Raw genomic sequence first — 17838 nt, forward strand, 5'->3', positions numbered from 1 at the left:
CCACTCACTATGTTTATGTTTTATTACGCCAAAAACTTCAGCATAACAGAGCAAGAAAGTAATATTACAAATGACTTTACATAAAGTACATTTCAGGTTTAACAGTTGTTACCGTTCATATCATTTGGGAGAAATAGTGTGTGATCTTTCACAAGAGGCCACGGCTGACTCATTAAAAAAATGCTACTGGATAATAACTTTACTCTTTGACATTTAAAGATCACTCTGCATTTTAGGGGCCAAGAAAAACAGTTATGTCATTATTTTCAAGGGAGCATACTTAATGGTCACTATACGCTAGGAGAACATAGTGAGTATACTAAACATATGTATGTACATGTGCAGTAATGTGCTCTGGTGTCAAATCCAGTATGAAAAACAGAGTTAAATGAGTATCTTTTTAAAAAGAGCATTTTCTGTTTGAACATAATCGGTGTTGTAAGGGTAGACACAAATGAAGACAGTGACACAGATTGTGTGTCGGGCACAAGTCTGCAGGCATGTACGCAACAGCTGTTCATGAAGCAAGTGGATGGTTGAACACTTGACCTGCCTGCCTGCTCTCAAACCTCTGCTCTTTATTCCTTTACAATCATTTGTAACTGCCTGCAACTAGGTGCAAGTCAATTCACATACAACCACTTACTATGTGCTGCATGTGACCCATTTGTTTGATTATTTATTTATTTAACATATCTAAGAAAAGCTTACAGTTATAATACAGTAAATAATTCAATAATTTGTTATCAATGGACATTTTCAGAATTATGATACCACTTTGGGTTAAATGTTTTAAACTGAGATAAACTACACTGCTGGTACTATGAGGATATCTAACACATAACCACATGTATTTATTGAAGAAGCTTTGTTTTATTCCCATCAGAACGCCTTGCACCTCAGGGCAACACGTGTGCTTCTTCCAGCCAGCAACCATCCATGAAATGAGAAAATCTATAATGCATTTAATTATGTTCTCTTTAGATTGCATAGGCTTGTCTCCCAAACATCAGCCACCCTGTGCAATGCACGGCCATACTGTTGTTGTTGTTATTCACAATGGCCACCATCTCTGCTTCGTTCTCTCTGACGTAAACATACTAACATGAACTTGTGCTTTGAAAATGCACTTCTTAAGCCTTGTTTACACTGCAGGTCAATTCCGATTTATCTTGCCCATATGCGAACTGAATCTGATTTTTCATGTCAGTGTTAACAGTGTAATTCTGAATTTTTCATAACCGATCCAGGCTTCTTTTGTATGTGGAAATAAATTGGATATATTGTACATGCGATGTGTCCTAAAGCTCCGGTTGTTCCTAATCTTCCATGCACAAAAATGTAGTTCAGAAAATGTTGACTTTGAATGCACAAAATCCTTGGAATTGCACAAATGCGCCAGTACTGAGACTGACTAGCACTGAAGCCATTTTTACTTCCGTAAAAACTGCAGTGCGTGCAACGACATGACGTCATGTCCGCATGCGGGTCGGATTGCGTTCATTAGAAATCATATTTTTTTCAAGATTCAAGATTCAAGATTGTTTATTGTCATATGCACAGCTAAACAGACAGTTTGCCATACAATGAAAATCTTACTTTGCTAGTCCACCCTTCAACAAGTCACACGGTACTTAGCTAAAATAAATATAAAAATAAAAATAAAAATGTATATACAAGGCACAGTAAGTAACATTACATTATTGCACATTCTGATTGACAGTCAACAGTATAAATATGGAGGTGACATTGGGTCACAGCAGCAGTTTAAAGTGTCTTTAGTGATCAAAGGTAAAAAGTGTCTACAGTGATGGTTCACAGTTCGGGGGTGGTCATGGTAACTGTCTTTTGTTCAAAAAGATAAAAGTAAAACAGGGGGGGGGGGTTTGCTAGCATTCACAACTTAGCATTCACAAGCCTGATGGCCTGTGGGTAGAAACTGTTTGTCAGTCTCGTAGTCCTGGATTTCAGGCTCCTGTATCGTCTGCCTGATGGTAGGAGGCTGAAGAGACTGTGCTGGGGGTGTGTACTGTCCTTTATGATGTTGTGTGCTGTCCTGGTGGTCCTGGTAGAGTACATGTCCTGTAGTGAGGGGAATGCTGCTCCTGATATGTACTGAGCAGTTTTAATCACTCGCTGGAGTGCCTTCCTGTCCTTAGCAGTGCAGTTTCCATACCAGATCGTGATTGAGCTGGTAAGGACGAATCTCAACCGTACTTCTATAGAAGTTTCTGAGAATTTTGGGTGGCATGCCAAATTTTCTCAGGCTTCTTAGGAAGTACAGTCGCTGCTGGGCTTTTTTTTATTGTTTGGTTGGGTGTTGTGATCCCAGGTGAGGTCCTCGCTGATGTGGGTCCCGAGGAATTTAAAGGTTTTCACCCTGTGCCCCCTATGTACAGAGGTGTGTACTGTGCACTCCTTCTCCGTGGGTCAATAATCATCTCCTTGGTCTTGTCTGTGTTCAAGGAGAGATTATTATCCTGACACCAGGCCACCAGTTCCGCTACCTCCCTTCTGTACGCTGCCTTAGCTCCCCCGGTGATCAGTCCGACGACCGTAGTATCATCTGCAAACGTGATGATACTGGTGTTGTTCTGGGAGGCCACACAGTCGTGTGTGAAGAGGGTGTACAATAGGGGGCTCAGCACGCAGCCTTGGGGGGTTCCTGTGCTTAGAACCTTTGTGCCTGATGTTCGGTTGCCGACTCTGACTGACTAGGGCCGGTTTGTGAGAAAGTTCAGGACCCAGTCACAGAGAGTTTAGCAGTGAGTTTTTGTGGGATGACCGTGTTAAAAGCAGAGCTGTAGTCAATGAATAATAGCCTGGCATAGGTGTCCTTGCCCTCCAAGTGGGTGAGGGTGGTGTGGATGACGGTGTTGACTGCATCCTCAGTGGACCGGTTCTGCCGGTAGGCAAACTGTAGAGGGTACAGTGTGTCTGGGATGGTCTTGTTGATGTGTGACATGACTATCCTCTTGAAGCACTTCATCATTATTGGGGTGAGTGCAACAGGGCGATAGTCATTCAGACAGGTCACAGTGTTTTTCTTTGGCAGGGGCACGATGGTGGTGGTCTTGAAGCAGGTGGGCACAACAGCTTGCGCTAGTGACAAGTTGTATATGTCAGCAAGTACGTCAGCCAGCTCTGATGAACAGACCCTGAGGGCCTGGCCAGGGATGTTGTCTGGGCTGGCTGCCTTCCGTGGGTTTGTTTTCCTCAGAACTGTACTTACATCTGCTGTTGTCACAGTGAGTGATGGGTCCTGCGTGCGCTCTGTGGTCAGAACCCCTCTTTGTTGATTGGTGTTGAGGACCTCGAAGCGGGCGTAGAACTCATTCAGCTCATGTGGCAGTGAGCGTTGGCTGTTTGTGACCCCCCTGCTCCCCTGCTTGTAGTCTGTGATGTGTTGCATGCCTTGCCACATGTGCCGGGAATCTGTGGTGGAGTAGAATCCCTCCAGCTTTAGTCTGTATTGTCCCTTGGCCTCGCTGATGGATTTACGCAGGTCATATCTGGCCTTCTTGTAGTCCTCAGCGTTGCCTGAAACAAATGCAGTGGAGCGGGCATGTAGCTTGGACCGAACATCACAGTTAATCCAGGGTTTTTGGTTTGGGTATATATTGTATTGTTTTGTGGGCACAATGTTTTCCACACATGTGCTGATGTAGCCAGTTACACTGGAAGCATATTCCTCTATGTCCACAGTACCGTCATCCCTCTGAGCAGCAGTTTTGAACATGTCCCAGTCTGTACTCCCAAAGCAGTCCTGAAGCACTAGTTCAGTGTCTTCATTCCACACTTTAACAGTTTTACTCACTGGGGGAGCTTGCTTGAGGCTCTGTCTGTACGCTGGATATAGAAAAGCAGAGATGTGATCAGATAGTCCAAAGTGTGGTCTGGGTAAAGCCTTGTAGGCTCCCCTCACGTTTCAGAATACTTGGTCCAGAGTGTTTTTCTCCCTCGTAGGAAAGTTCACATACTGATGGTATTTCGGGAGGACACTCTTTAGGTTGCGGTGGTTAAAATCCCCAGCTACCGTGAACGCAGCATCGGGGTGTGCGGTCTTTTGTTTACTGATGACGTCATGCAACAACTTCAACGCTGTTGTGGAGTCCGCCCGTGGCGGGATGTAAACAGACAGTATAAACACTGCACTGAACTCTCTTGGCAGGTAAAAAGGTCTGCATTTCACCATCAAAAACTCAATGTTGTCCGAGCAGTGTCTTTCAACCACCTGTACGTCCGAGCACCAGCGGTTACTCACGTAAACACAGACGCCGCCGCCTCTCGCCTTTCTTGAAGCCATTGTCCGGTCTCCACGGTAGACTGAGTGCGTTGCTAGCTGGATAGCAGAGTCTGGGATGTTGTCCGAAAGCCAGGTTTCCGTGAAAATAAGAGCACAGCATTCTCTCAGTTCACGCTGGGATGTAATCCTGGTTCTCAGCTCATCCAGCTTGTTGTCGAGCAAGCGCACGTTAGCTAGCAGCAGGCTAGGTAGCTGTGGTCTTGTAGCTCTAGCCCAGGGGTGCTCACACTTTTTCTGCAGGCGAGCTACTTTTCAATTGATCAAGTCGCGGGGATCTACCTCATTAATATATATAATTTATATTTACTTATTTATGAAATATATGTTTTTGTTAACAAGTTAAAGGTGTTTAATGATAATGCAAGCATGTTTAACACATATAGTTAATATTGTTAATAAATTAAAGGTGTTTAATGATAATACAAGAATGTTTAATACATATAGTTAATATTTTTAACAAGTTAAAGGTGTTTTTCATACCAAAGACTATAAAAATGGGACCCGTTTCCCTCCCTGCTTGGCACTCAGCATCAAGGGTTGGAGTTGGGGGTTAAATCACCAAAATGATTCCCGGGCGCGGCGCCGCTGCTGCCCACTGCTCCCCAAGGGGATGGGTCAAATGCAGAGGACAAATTTCACCACATCTAGTGTGTGTGTGACAATCATTGGTACTTTAATCTTAATCGTTAATCTTTAAAGATAATGCAAGCATGTTTAACACATACTGTATAGTTAATATTGTTAACGAGTTAAAGGTGTTTAAAGATAATGCAAGCATGTTTAACACATATAGTTAATATTGTTAACAAGTTAAAGGTGTTTAATGATAATACAAGCATGTTTAACGCATATAGTTAATATTGTTAATAAGTTAAAGGTGTTTAAAGATAATACAAGCATGTTTAACACATATAGTTAATATTGTTAACAAGTTAAAGGTGTTTAATGATAATACAAGCATGTTTAACACATATAGTTAATATTGTTAATGAGTTAAAGGTGTTTAAAGATAATACAAGCATGTTTAACACATGTAGTTAATATTGTTAACAAGTTAAAGGTGTTTAAAGATAATACAAACATGTTTAACACATATAGTTAATATTGTTAACAAGTTAAAGGTGTTTAAAGATAATGCAAGCATGTTTAACACATATAGATTCCTTTCTTTCATGAAGACAAGAATATAAGTTGGTGTATTACCTGATTCTGATGACTTGCATTGATAGGAATCAGACAGTGGTGCTAATAACGTCCGCATTTTCAAATGGAGGAGAAAAAAAGTCCTCCTTTCTGCCCAATACCACATGAAAGTGGTTGGTTTTTGGCATCTTATTTGTCCAGCTTCCGTACTCCTTTGTATACACTTTACAAGAAATACATTGGCGGCAAACTCAGTAGCTTGCTAGCTTGTGCACGCCAGATTTCTGAGACTCTTATTTTGTTAGTGCAGGCAGGATGAAGCAGCGCTTTTATTGTGCAACTGTGCAGTCGGTCTTTGGAGTTTTGACGACAGGTACGGCGTCAGAGTCTGTTGAAATAAAAAGTGTTTCTTGCCTTCCATCGGGTAATTTTTTCTTAATAATGAGCTGGCAGCAGCCAGCGTCATCTCAGAAGACCTTCGGGTGCCGTGAATGTCAATCAAGTGACGTCATAGTGAAGATGTATGATCGCTCATTTTTAGGACTATTTTTTTAATGCCTGGCTGGCGATCGATTGACACACCCTCCATGATCGACCGGTAGCTCGCGATCGACATAATGAGCACCCCTGCTCTAGCCTTTAGTCTAGCATGTAGCCCCGCCGCCTTGTTGTTGTTTTGGTGTGGCTGTGGTTAGCTGGGTCTCGTCGTAGAAGACAGTTTAAGTCCGTCAGACTATAAGTGAGCTCATTGTGAGCTTTTCCAATGTCCAGGAGTGCATCTCTGCTATATCTCACTGTTGCGTGCAAAAACTTTGCATTTAGGATGCAAATTAGGACTATAATAAATAAAAAACGTAGTTGTTGTCGGGAGGACAACGCAAAGACGTCAGCCACGGGGGCGCCATCTTGTACCACTGTCATGTGAACGGCCACTAAAGAAATTGTCCATTCATCCACTTTCTACCGCTTGTCACTCTCGGGTGGCTGGAGACTATCCCAGTGGGGTACACCCTGGACAAGTCACCACCTCATCGCAGGACGAACACAGATAGACAGACAACATTTACACTCACATTCACACACTAGCCAATTTAGAGTTGCCAATCAACCTATCCCCAGGTCTTTGGAGGTGGGAGGAAGCCGGAGTACCCAGAGGGAACTCACGCAGTCACAGGGTGAACATGCAAACTCTAAAAAAAAATCAGAATTGGACATGTGACCCTGCAGTTTGAACATAGCCTTATTCACAGGTTGGCAATGATGTCACAGTCAAGGACTATACTGTTGCTGAATAAGTCCATGCTGATATGATCAACAATTCAGAATACAACTAGTATTTTTTAAGAAATTAGAGCCTGCTTTCTCATTTCAAATACAGTCGGACCTCGATTTACGGACTTAATTGGTTCCTAAACAAGGTTAGTAAATAGAAACATTTTCTCCATAACAAACAATGTAAATACGAATAAAGGGTTCCAACCTAGAAAAAAGTCAATATTTCAGTAAAAGTTTGTACACTTTAAACACAATTTTTAGGGCCCAATCTACAAACCCCGTTTCCATACGAGTTGGGAAATTGTGTTAGATGTAAATATAAACGGAATACAATGATTTGCAAATCATTTTCAACCCATATTCAGTTGAATATGCTACAAAGACAACATATTTGACGTTCAAACTGATAAAAAAATATTTTTTTGCAAATAATCATTAACTTTAGAATTTGATGCCAGCAACACGTGACAAAGAAGTTGGGAAAGGTGGCAATAAATACTGATAAAGTTGAGGGATGCTCATCAAAACACTTATTTGGAACATCCCACAGGTGAACAGGCTAATTCGGAACAGGTGGGTGCCATGATTGGGTATAAAAGTAGATTCCATGAAATGCTCAGTCATTCACAAACAAGGATGGGGCGAGGGTCACCACTTTGTCAACAAATGCGTGAGCAAATTGTTGAACAGTTTAAGAACAACCTTTCTCAAGCAGCTATTGCAAGGAATTTAGGGATTTCACCATCTATGGTCCGTAATATCATCAAAGGGTTCAGAGAATCTGGAGAAATCACTGCACGTAAGCAGCTAAGCCCGTGACCTTCGATCCCTCAGGCTGTACTGCATCAACAAGCGACATCCGTGTGTAAAGGATATCACCACATGGGCTCAGGAACACTTCAGAAACCCACTGTCAGTAACTACAGTTGGTCGCTACATCTGTAAGTTCAAGTTAAAACTCTCCTATGCAAGGCAAAAACCCTTTATCAACAACACCCAGAAACGCCGTCGGCTTCGCTGGGCCTGAGCTCATCTAAGATGGACTGATACAAAGTGGAAAAGTGTTCTGTGGCCTGACGAGTCCACATTTCAAATTGTTTTTGGAAACTGTGCACGTCGTGTCCTCCGGACCAAAGAGGAAAAGAACCATCCGGATTGTTATAGGCGCAAAGTTGAAAAGCCAGCATCTGTGATGGTATGGGGGTGTATTAGTGCCCAAGACATGGGTAACTTAACCATCTGTGAAGGCGCCATTAATGCTGAAAGGTACATACAGGTTTTGGAGCAACATATGTTGCCATCCAAGCAACGTTACCATCTCAATTCGCCCCTGCTTATTTCAGCAAGACAATGCCAAGCCACGTGTTACATCAACGTGGCTTCATAGTAAAAGAGTGCGGATACTAGACTGGCCTGCCTGTAGTCCAGACCTGTCTCCCATTGAAATTGTGTGCCGCATTATGAAGCCTAAAATACCACAACGGAGACCCCCGGACTGTTGAACAACTTAAGCTGTACATCAAGCAAGAATGGGAAAGAATTCCACCTGAGAAGTTTAAAAAATGTGTCTCCTCAGTTCCCAAACGTTTACTGAGTGTTGTTAAAAGGAAAGGCCATGTAACACAGTGGTGAACATGCCCTTTCTCAACTACTTTGGCACGTGTTGCAGCCATGAAATTCTAAGTTAATTATTATTTGCAAAAAAAAAAATTAAGTTTATGAGTTTGAATATCAAATATCTTGTCTGGGGTGGTATAGCTCGGTTGGTAGAGTAGCCGTGCCAGCAACATGAGGGTTCCAGGTTCGATCCCCGCTTCCACCTACAGTCACTGCCATTGTGTCCTTGGGCAAGACACTTTACCCGCCTGCTCCCAGTGCCACCCACACTGGTTTAAATGTAACTTAGATATTGGGTTTCACTATGTAAAAGTGCTTTGAGTCACTAGAGAAAAGCGCTATATAAATATAATTCACCACTTGTCTTTGTAGTGCATTCAATTGAATATGGGTTGAAAAGGATTTGCAAATCATTGTATTCCGTTTATATTTACATCTAACACAACTTCCCAACTCATATGAAAACGGGGTTTCTACTAAAAGTGTGTACTAAGGCATGTGCAACCTTGATAGCACATGCTAAGCTGATCTTCTAAACTTGTGCGCAGAGTGCAGAATAATCATCAACACAATTAATTTAGCATGTCTGTTTTCATTAATATATGCAGAATACATGCTGATCACCAGAACCCCCGCAATACTGAGAGGAGAAGATGCAAATATTTTCATTCAGCAGGCGCAATGTGATTTATCTAGGCTGATCACTGCTCGATTTTACGTCTTTATTTTATTGATTACTTTTTTTATTTTTGGAATGCTGCTTATGGCACAAGGGTGGGACCCAATAAGCTCTGCCTTTTCCCACTCTTTGTGCGCTTGTGAAGTTTTAACATCCATTCATTTTCTACCGCTTGTCCCTTTCGGGGTCGTGGGGGGTGCTGGAGCCTATCTCAGCTGCACAAGGTGATGTAAACCCTGGACAAGTCGCCACCTCATCACAGGGCCAACACAGATAGACAGACAACATTCACACTCACATTCACACACTAGGGCCAATTTAGTGTTGCCAATCAACCTATCCCCAGGTGCATGTCTTTGGAGGTGGGAGGAAGCTGAAGTACCCGGAGGGAACCCACGCAGTCACTGGGAGAACATGCAAACTCCACACAGAAAGATCCCGAGCCCGGGATTGAACTCAGGACTACTCAGGACCTTCGTATTGTGAGGCATGATCCAAGTAAAATAAAGTGATTGATTGATATTGAGCATGTCTGAAAAGTATGTACAAAGAAAGGAGGTCTGGCAAAGACAGGCGATGTACAGGGAATCCTCTGTCCTATGTGTGTGTCACTGTCAACATATTTCACCTGTCATAATGTAACACATGGCCAATTCAGCAATATAATTTTGGGTATTTTGGTATTGCAGAAAAGGTGTTTTTGATGTGAGCTGCTATAGTTCAACAACATCGCACACAGGTGGGAGAGCACAATAACATGAATGTGGAGGGATTATAATGCCATGGCATTATAATCCAGTACTACACGCAAAAGCCTAATTTAACAGTAGTACACACAATTTTATAGTTAGAACAGCGAGGCACACAATGGGTGGCTGAAACGTCTGTACACTGAGACAAGGTTCGTAGACAAAATCATAATTTTATTTGGTCTGTGGTTCATAAACCGAAAGGTATGTACAATGATGGTTTGGTGATGTTCCACTTTACATCCTTGGACTTGCAGTGTGGAGCATATTGTGCATAGCCCTTAAAAAGTATCTTAGTGTTCTCCTAACTTTTACCGTCTTTCAAAAATGAAATAATTATTTGCTGTGAAAAATATAAATGTATTGTATGGGCTCACCACCCATAGCAGGGGTCATAGAGGTCGGGTGCGATGTGAGCTGGGCGGCAGCCGAAGGCAGGGCATTTGGCGGTCCGATCCTCGGCTACAGAAGCTAGCTCTTGGGATGTGGAACGTCACCTCGCTGGGGGGGAAGGAGCCTGAGCTAGTGCGCGAGGTGGAGAAGTTCCGGCTAGACATAATCGGACTCACTTCGACGCACAGCAAGGGCTCTGGAACCAGTTCTCTCGAGAGGGGCTGGACTCTCTTCCACTCTGGCGTTGCCGGCAGAGAGAGGCGACGGGCTGGGGTGGCAATTCTTGTTGCCCCCCGGCTCAGAGCCTGCATTTTGGAGTTCAACCCGGTGGACGAGAGGGTAGCTTCCCTCCGCCTTCGGGTGGGGCGACGGGTCCTGACTGTGGTTTGCGCTTACGCGCCAAACCGCAGCTCAGAGTACCCACCCTTTTTGGATTCACTCGAGGGAGTACTTGAGAGTGCGCCCCCAGTTGATTCCCTCGTTCTACTGGGGGACTTCAACGCTCATGTTGGCAGCGACAGTGAAACCTGGAGAGGCGTGATTGGGAAGAATGGCCGCCCGGATCTGAACCCGAGCGGTGTTTTGTTATTGGACTTTTGTGCCCGTCACAGGTTGTCCATAACGAACACCATGTTCAAACATAAGGGTGTCCATATGTGCACTTGGCATCAGGACACCCTAGGCCGCAGTTCCATGATTGACTTTGTAGTTGTGTCGTCGGATTTGCGGCCTCATGTTTTGGACACTCGGGTGAAGAGAGGGGCGGAGCTTTCTACCGATCACCACCTGGTGGTGAGTTGGCTGCGATGGTGGGGGAGGATGCCGGACAGACCTGGCAGGCCCAAACGCATTGTGAGGGTTTGCTGGGAACGTCTGGCAGAGTCTCCTGTCAGAGAGAGTTTCAATTCCCACCTCCGGAAGAACTTTGAACATGTCACGAGGGAGGTGCTGGACATTGAGTCCGAATGGACCATGTTCCGCGCCTCTATTGTCGAGGCGGCTGATTGGAGCTGTGGCCACAAGGTAGTTGGTGCCTGTCGCGGCGGTAAGCCCAGAACCCGTTGGTGGACACTGGCGGTGAGGGATGCCGTCAAGCTGAAGAAGGAGTCCTATCTGGTTCTTTTGGCTCATAGGACTCCTGAGGCAGCGGACAGGTACCGACAGGCCAAGCGGTGTGCAGCTTCAGCGGTCGCGGAGGCAAAAACTCGGACATGGGAGGAGTTCGGGGAAGCCATGGAAAACGACTTCCGGACGGCTTCGAAGCGATTCTGGACCACCATCCGCCGCCTCAGGAAGGGGAAGCAGTGCACTATCAACACCGTGTATGGTGAGGATGGTGTTCTGCTGACCTCGACTGCGGATGTTGTGAATCGGTGGAGGGAATACTTCGAAGACCTCCTCAATCCCACCAACACGTCTTCTTATGAGGAAGCAGTGCCTGGGGAATCTGTGGTGGGCTCACCTATTTCTGGGGCTGAGGTTGCTGAGGTAGTTAAAAAGCTCCTCGGTGGCAAGGCCCCAGGGGTGGATGAGATCCGCCCGGAGTTCCTTAAGGCTCTGGATGCTGAGGGGCTGTCTTGGTTGACAAGACTCTGCAGCATCGCGTGGACATCGGGGGCGGTATCTCTGGATTGGCAGACCGGGGTGGTGGTTCCTCTCTTTAAGAAGGGGAACCGGAGGGTGTGTTCTAACTATCGTGGGATCACACTCCTCAGCCTTCCCGGTAAGGTCTATTCAGGTGTGCTGTAGAGGAGGCTACGCCGGATAGTCGAACTTCAGATTCAGGAGAAACAGTGTGGTTTTCGTCCTGGTCGTGGAACTGTGGACCAGCTCTATACTCTCGGCAGGGTCCTTGAGGGTGCATGGGAGTTTGCCCAACCAGTCTACATCTGTTTTGTGGACTTGGAGAAGGCATTCGACCGTGTCCCTCGGGAAGTCTTGTGGGGAGTGCTCAGAGAGTATGGGGTATCGGACTGTCTGATTGTGGCGGTCCGCTCCCTGTATGATCAGTGCCAGAGTTTGGTCCGCATTGCCGGCAGTAAGTCGGACACGTTTCCAGTGAGGGTTGGACTCCGCCAAGGCTGCCCTTTGTCACCGATTCTGTTCATAACTTTTTTGGACAGAATTTCTAGGCGCAGTCAAGGCGTTGAGGGGATCTGGTTTGATGGCTGCAGGATTAGGTCTCTGCTTTTTGCAGATGATGTGGTCCTGATGGCTTCATCTGGCCAGGATCTTCAGCTCTCACTGGATCGGTTCGCAGCTGAGTGTGAAGCGACTGGGATGAGAATCAGCACCTCCAAGTCCGAATCCATGGTTCTCGCCCGGAAAAGTGTGGAGTGCCATCTCCGGGTTGCGGAGGAGACACTTCCCCAAGTGGAGGAGTTCAAGTACCTTGGAGTCTTGTTCACGAGTGAGGGAAGAGTGGATCGTGAGATCGACAGGCGGATCGGTGCGGCGTCTTCAGTAATGCGGAAGCTGTATCGATCCGTTGTGGTGAAGAAGGAGCTGAGCCGGAAGGCAAAGCTCTCAATTTACCGGTCGATCTACGTTCCCATCCTCACCTATGGTCATGAGCTTTGGGTTATGACCGAAAGGACAAGATCACGGGTACAAGCGGCCGAAATGAGTTTCCTCCGCCGGGTGGCGGGGCTCTCCCTTAGAGATAGGGTGAGAAGCTCTGCCATCCGGGGGGAGCTCAAAGTAAAGCCGCTGCTCCTCCACATCGAGAGGAGCCAGTTGAGGTGGTTCGGGCATCTGGTCAGGATGCCACCCGAACGCCTCCCTAGGGAGGTGTTTAGGTCACGTCCGACCGGTAGGAGGCCACGGGGAAGACCCAGGACACGTTGGGAAGACTATGTCTCCCGGCTGGCCTGGGAACGCCTCGGGATCCCCCGGGAAGAGCTGGACGAAGTGGCTGGGGAGAGGGAAGTCTGGGTTTCCCTGCTTAGGCTGCTGCCCCCGCGACCCGACCTCGGATAAGCGGAAGAAGATGGATGGATGGATGGATGGATTTGTATTTTAAACCACCTCAGATACTATATCCTCTTGAAAATGAGAGTCGAGAACGCGAAATGGACATTCACAGTGATTTTTATCTCCACGACAATACATCGGTGAAGCACTTTAGCTACTGAGCTAACGTGATAGCATCGGGCTTAACTGCATGTAGAAACAAAACAAATACGCCCCTGACTGGAAGGATAGACAGAAGATCAACAATACTACCAAACTCTGGACATGTAACTACACGGTTAATGCTTTCCAGCTTGGCGAAGCTTAGCAATGCTGTTGCTAACGACGCCATTGAAGCTAACTTAGCTACGGGACCTCGACAGAGCTATGCTAAAAACATTAGCTCTGCACCTACGCCAGCTCTCATCTGCTCATCACGACCCGTGCTCACCTGCGTTCCAGCGATCGACGGTATGACGAAGGACTTCACCCGATCACCGATGCGGTCGGCGGCCCGGAGACGGAGGAAGTCAAGGTGAGGTCGTTCGGCTAGCACGTCTGCTATCTTCAAAGTCCTCCTGGTTGTGTTGCTGTAGTCTGCCGCTAATACACCGATCCCACCTACAACTTTCTTCTTTGCAGTCTCCATTGTTCATTGAACAAATTGCAAAATATTCACCAACACAGATGTCCAGAATACTGTGGAATTTTGAGATGAAAACAGAGCTTTTTGTATTGGATTCATTGGGCTCCGAATACTTCCGCTTCAACAGTTGATGTCACGCGCAAACGTCATCATATCTAAACGTTTTCAGCTGGAAGTTTGCCGGGAAATTTAAAATTGCACTTTATAAGTTAACCCGGCTGTATTGGCATGTGTTGCAATGTTAAGATTTCATCATTGATATATAAACTATCAGACTGCGTGGTCGGTAGTAGTGGGTTTCAGTAGGCCTTTAAGTAAAATGTTTCCTGCATTACATTCTGGCAACAAAATCGCATTTGTGTCCAAATATTGGGGTATTTTCTTAACCAAAATTTAATTATACAAGTGAGTACTGTAATAACCTGTGATTAATCATGAATAATCACAATTCAAGAGTGTGATTAATATGATTAAAAATAATCCCTTGACAGCCTTATTTATATATATGTATATTTATTTCACAGTCTACGGATGCTGGGACCCAAACACACCTCCAAGTTGACGAGTGCCGCGCTGAAGAAGCTGAAAGAGCACGTGCTGAAGTGGCCAAGTAGGTTATGTCTCAAGACCTGACCCCAATTCAGCCCCTGTGGGGCATCCTCATGGGGAATGTGTCAAACATCCACCCTTTCAATGATGTCAACATATAAGAGTGGAAGAGAATTCAAGTAATAAGTAGTATTTTCTATGTGTGGATAAATTAAACATTCAATTCAAGGATTCAAGGAACTTAATTGTCATATCAGTGCGCGAGACACATGAGATGGCACGGAATTTAGAACCTTAGGTCCCAGATTTGGTCCAATAACTACCACAAGAATGTTAGTATGTATGTACATAATAACCTTTTTTGCATCACGGACCGGTTTAATGTAGGAAGTTTTTTCAGGGACTGGTTTTCCACTTGTGCTAGATAAATACAGCAAAAATAAGTGCATGAAAAATACAACTTACATATATATGTAAGTGCATGAAAAATACAACTTACAATAACGCTGAATTAGTGGGAGCCGTGGGCTTGTTTCTTTGCAATGAGATCCCCCACTGGTTGATGGTAATGCATACGGAAATCTGCCTTTGGCTACAATCTGTCACATTTATATTTTATATGTTAATTTGTGTGCATTGTATCATGTCACAAAGTTAGAACAAATATGTCAAATGGCAACTTTCTATGAGGTGTTTTATTGTACATCTAAGCTTATTGGTGTGTTTAGTGGGACCGGCAAAAGTTAAGTCGGAGAAAATACAATCGTTTATAAATTATTTAATGATTCTGTGCCGCTCGGTAGCAAATGTGTCACGGACCGGTACCGGTGGTTGGGGACCCCTGCAGTACAGTACATAATAACTGAAATACAATAAACAGTTGTAGTTAACAGTAGTCCAAATACAAGATTTTGCACATTTTGTTATGTGTACTCACTTGTGTTGCCAGATATCTATACAATAATAGCTGTGTGTTGACTTAATTTCAGAGGATTGTTCTGTAAATCCTTACTGCTGAATAAGGTGTACAATGACTAATCTGAGTTATGGCAAAGTTGATTGTGCCTTGAAAATATTAGATAAATGCCACCTGAAATATGAGGGGTATACTTACGTTTGTGAGACACTGTACATGTAATCTGGTATTTCATTTCTGGAAGAAAAATAGATCTTAAAACAGTATTGCATTCTTTTGACACTGTTTCAAAGCTTTCATTGCAGTTATTCATCCATTATAATGGGCTGAATTTGACATTTAAAAAAAACATTAATTGGACATTGCTTAATACCAGAGTAAAGTTTGATATCCTATTCAATAAAGAATTTGTATGCTTGATGTGGAAGAATGTTTTGCCTTTGTCAGTTTCATAGGTATTGTGTTCTTTCAATATGGTAATTATCACACAATCATTACTATTGGTAAAGTGGATAGATGGCAAAATATTGCTCACCCTCAATTATTATACAAGCGGAATTAAGCTCTACAGTGTTACTGACTATAATGTATTACTATATCCCATTCTGAGGTCCTGTGTGTCATGTTTGCTGGCAAGCAGGCCCCTTTTGATGATGTCACTGCAGATTACTAATTAGGCCACTGCATTCATGATTGGTTTTGTAATGCGAATACACCCATTCACCACTAAGAAGAGAAAAATAAAGGAGAGCAATGTGACAATGGATATGTGCTGGGCTGCTGGGATGTCACAAAAGGGAAACAGGAAGGAAACAGTCTCATATGATTTGCTTCATTAGATCTCATCAGCGAGACAAAGGGGAGCAGATAAAACAGAGACAACAGATAAAGAAGACTAGACTTTAGCCAGGTCTGTCTCACTCATTTGTATTAGTTACTGTACATTTCAACATGGAAAAAGTTTAATGTGTGTAGGTCTGTATGGTAAATATTATTGCTTAATGCAGGGGTCTCAAAATCAATTTACCCTGGGGGTCTGCTGCAGGTGGAGTTTGGGTAACACTGGGCCGCACCAAGAGCCTGATTTACTAAGATACAATTACCAAGAGCTAGACACTGTGTGCAAAAAATAAAATAGCATGTACTATGTTGCGTGTGACCTACTAACACCGCATGTGCAATTGGAAAGAGGTGCAGACCGAGACACGTGCTAAACAAAAGGCAAAATAGTCAATACAAAACAGTGATGAGTGTTGATAAATCACATTGCTCGTGCTAAATAATTATATTTGCATCTTCTACTCTTAGTATTGTGGGTGTGTTGATGATCCAGCATATATTTTGCAGATAAAAGGGTCTGGATTTTTTTAAACATTTCCCACAATGCATATTGTGGTAATCCCCCCCCCCCCCTAGAGGGGGGGGGGGGGGGTTACCCACATATGCGGTCCTCTCCAAGGTTTCTCATAGTCATTCACATTGACGTCCCACTGGGGTGAGTTTTCCTTGCCCGTATGTGGGCTCTGTACCGAGGATGTCGTTGTGGCTTGTACAGCCCTTTGAGACACTTGTGATTTAGGGCTATATAAATAAACATTGATTGATTGATTGATTGATATTGAAGAGCGGAAGTTACATTCCAAAAGTGACTTGACTAAGGTCGGCGTTCATTTAATCAGTAATATTCATAATGCCGACGACTTGAAATAAAACTAGCTTTTATTAAATTCCCAAGGTTATTTCTGTACTGGGTGAAATGATTAAAAGGAGTGAACGGCGAAGGCAAGCATGGACTGCTACAATCAACCGAGATGTGACGTGCTGATGACATTATTCGTGTCTGTTCGGATCATTTCAGGTAATTAAGAACATTTTATAAGTAAAAATGAATATAAAATAAATAACAGCTCCACTTTGCATTAACTTGATGTGCTTTGTCAAATATCTTTGATAGTAGCTGTATTGATAAAAATAGTACTCACTTCTCTCGCTCAAACAAGAGGGCTACTTAGTGCGGTGGGTTAGCGCACATTTTTAGGCGTACCGTTACGGAGCGGATAAAAGCGCCAATTTTTTTACAGGCCTTCTTTATGACCTACTGAAGGATTTTAGAAGGGTACTCAAACTTAAATATTGAAAATACCCATATAGTGCACAAAATTGTTTAAAAAATGTTATTCCGGAGTCATAAAAGGTATATTGCTGATAAATTGTTGTTTTTTTCCACTTAGGAAGGTAAATTTGCTTTTAATTGGGTCCAGTGATGGATAAACATTCAAAATGATGTCTAAAATGCATTACCAAGGCACCTGGTACAGGTACATCCTCCATAAAGTCCTGTACAGTATAGGCGGAATTAAGAAAAAAGCTGAAAAAATGTCATGTTCTGCATGTAGTGTGGGTAAAATCCAACTGCCTTCAGAAGATGGATGCTCACAGGCCCAGAAATGGCAAGATTGATAAAGGAATTTGAAGAGGAATATCTCCAAGATGACAAAGAGAGCTTCCAGCACCATGAGCAGGGTCTTGGCACACAGAAGACATTCCAGAGACAGGTCAACAGTCTGTCAGATACCATAAGGCGTATGGGAAACCCTTTCCTGGATGTCTTCG

The sequence above is a fragment of the Entelurus aequoreus genome, linkage group LG02, assembly GCF_033978785.1.
Source record: "Entelurus aequoreus isolate RoL-2023_Sb linkage group LG02, RoL_Eaeq_v1.1, whole genome shotgun sequence".
In the NCBI taxonomy this organism is placed as follows: Eukaryota; Metazoa; Chordata; class Actinopteri; order Syngnathiformes; family Syngnathidae; genus Entelurus; species Entelurus aequoreus.